The sequence below is a fragment of the Pteropus alecto genome, unplaced genomic scaffold (genome assembly GCF_000325575.1).
Source record: "Pteropus alecto unplaced genomic scaffold, ASM32557v1 scaffold138, whole genome shotgun sequence".
Classification (NCBI taxonomy): domain Eukaryota; kingdom Metazoa; phylum Chordata; class Mammalia; order Chiroptera; family Pteropodidae; genus Pteropus; species Pteropus alecto.
Genome location: NW_006441525.1, coordinates 1,355,716 through 1,358,769, shown reverse-complemented (window position 1 = coordinate 1,358,769; position 3,054 = coordinate 1,355,716). Strand labels below are relative to the sequence as shown.

General features: G+C 35.9%; 1 protein-coding gene across 9 annotated transcripts in view; it reads right to left on the bottom strand.

Moving 5' to 3' along the window:
- Positions 1-3,054, bottom strand: part of FANCC (Fanconi anemia complementation group C) — a 236,060-nt gene that overhangs the window by 146,055 nt on the left and 86,951 nt on the right. The window lies entirely within an intron of this gene.

Sequence of the window (3,054 nt, the reverse complement as noted above, 5' to 3'; positions counted from 1 at the left end):
TTTTTTTTGTTTTCAATTTCATTTATTTCTGCTCTAATTTTGATTATTTCTTTCCTTCTGCTGACTTTAGGCTTCATTTGTTCTTCCTTTTCTAGTTTTTGAAGATGAAGCATTAGGTTGTTTATTTGGGTTTGTTTTTGTTTTTGGAGGTAGGCCTGTAATGATATGAATTTTCCTCTTATGACTGCTTTTGCCGTGTCCCAAAAGTTTTGATATGTTGTACTATCATCATTCATTTCTATATATCTCTTGATCTATTTTTTTATTTCTACTCTGACCCAGTCATTCTTCAGTAGTATGTTGTTTAATCTCTACTTATTTGTGATTCTTTCCACTTTCTTTTTACAGTTGATCTTTAGTTTCAAAGCATTATGATCAGAGAATATGACTGGTATGATTTCAACCCTCGTATCTGTTGAGCCTATCTCTGTGTCCCAGTATGTGATCAATCTTTGAGACTGTTCCATGTGCACTAGAGAAGAATGTATAGCAGCTGCTTTGGGATGGAAGGCTCTGTAAATGTCAAGTATGTCCAGCTGGTCTAATGTGTCATTTAAGGATGTTATTTCCTTATTAATTTTCTGTTTGGATGATCGTCCCTATCTGACAGTGGGGTATTTAGGTCCCCTACTACGATACTGTTTTGGTCTGTTTCTCCCTTTAGTTCTGTTAGTATTTGCTTTACATATTTTGGGGCTCCCTGATTGGGAGCATAGATATTAATAAGTGCTATGTCTTCTTGGTGCATGATTCTCTTTATCATTATGAAGCGTCCCTCAGTATCTATCTTTACCTTTTTTATTTTGAAGTCTATTTCATACGATATTAGTACCGCTACCCTCGCTTTTCTTGAATGCCATTTGCTTGAAATATCATTTTCCACCCTTTCACTGAGTCTGTATTTGTCTTTGGAACTGAGATGTGTCTCCTGGAGGTAGCATATGGTTGGGTTTTGTTTTTTGATCCATTCTGCACTCTGTGCTTTTCAGTGGTGAGTTCAGTCTATTAACATTTAGGGTGATTACTGAAATATGAGGTCTTCTTATAGTCATTTTATCTTTTGCTTTCTGGTAGCTCGGTGTTTCCATTGCTTCCTTGTCCTTGGGTTTCTGTTTTCTTTATTTTGGTTGGTTTTTGTGGGTTTTCCCTCTGGTCCTTCTTGTTTTATGTTATATACTTTGGTTCTAAATCTCTGGCCTGTGGTTATCATTACGAATATGAAACGGATAGTTGTATATATACAGTAGTCCTTTTTTCTGCGTGTGCCTTATTTCCATTCCCTCTTGCGAATTTGGATCTTTGAATCTTCCCCTTTTGTCATTGTTGTCTCAATTTGTCCCTCTGTATGCTGAACGTTCATTACTATCTTGCTATAGCAAATCTCTTCTTATTTTAAGCTTATAATGCCCTGATCGTAGTAAGGGTTGTACTTCTCTGCTTTTATCGGCCTGCTAGTGACCTTACTCTTAATTATGGGTTTTTTTTGTTTTTGGGGGGTTTTTTGGTCCTTTTGTTGTAGGTGAGCTGACCTCTTTCAGAATTTCTTGTTGTACAGGCCTTGTAGTGGAGAATTCCCTCAATTTTTGTATGTCTGGAAAGGTCTTTATTTCTCCTTCATTTCTAAAGGAGAGCTTAGCAGGTTACATTATTCTTGGCTGGTAGTTTTATCAACACCAAGCCAGTATTACAGGAAATTTTAGAGGGGTTCTTTACGAAGAAAAGATGTGTTTCAAAAGCATGAATACATTCCTATCAACAAGTATCTCAAATGGAAAAGAATTAAGTGCTCCAAACAAAAGATGGGGTGGCTGAATGGATAAGAAAACAAGACTCCTATATATGCTGCCCATAAAAGAGTCACTTCAGATTAAAAGACACATATAGACTAAAAGGAAGGGGATAGAAAAAGATATTGTGTTGATGGACCTAGAGGGTATCGTGATGAATGAAGCAGTCAGATAAAGACAAATATCACATGATTTCATGGACATGTGGAATCTAAAGAATGAAACAAACAACAATAAAAATGGAAACAAACTCATAGATACAGAGAATATTTTGAGGGCTACTAAATGGGAAAGGGGTTGTGGGGGGACGGTGAAAAAGGGCAAAGGGATTAAGAAGTACAAATGGATAATTATGAAATAGAAATGGAGATATAAAGTGCAGCATAAGGAAAATATTTAATAATGTCCTAATAAATATGTAGGCGGAAGATGGATACTAGATTTAGTGGGGTGATCACTTTGTGAGTTATATAGATCTCTATCCACTATACTGTACAACTGAAAAACATATTATTGTATGCCAACTATAATTGGAAAAAAAAACTCATTGAACTGTACAATGTAAATACAAGCAACCTACTGTCTATTAATTTTCCATAAAGCGGGGGGGCAAGGAGGAAACACTTTAATTAGATGGCCTATATCAGAACTTACTAAGCTAGGCAATATAAAAATATATCTTAAAGAATCATTAAGATATCAAATATTCAACAGAAGCAACAATTTAAAGCATTAAGACTAAGTACGTTATTCTATTTCTATAACCTTGTTTTCATACCTTTTCAACCTTAATTCCACTTATCAGTTCCTTCCTTCAGCTCTTTAATTATCCTTCCAATTAAATGTTGCATTCTTTCCTTCCCTCACTCAATCATTTTCACTTCTACTCTTTGAGGTAGAATAGACCTCATATTCCTTCTATTCTTTCAACCTAACAGAAAATTACCAATATTGTCTTTGTCATCTCTGTTGGTAATTTGTATAAAACAAAGGAATTGTAAAAAAGCAGTGAATGAAATGATATCACCAGTCAGGTGGAGAGACAAAATCACATGCATTAATCTGGGTGGGTGATTTCATAACACTAAGCAGCTAATCAGAACCACATGCATATGAAAGGGAGTCTGACAGGCATCAGTGAGCCCTTGGGGTTACTGCAGCAGTACAGTGTGGGGTAAGAGAAAAGAACAGCCAACTTACTGGTGGTAAGGACAGCCACAGCCCAGTATTACAACTTTTTCCAACTTATGCCCTTCAGGGGGAAGCA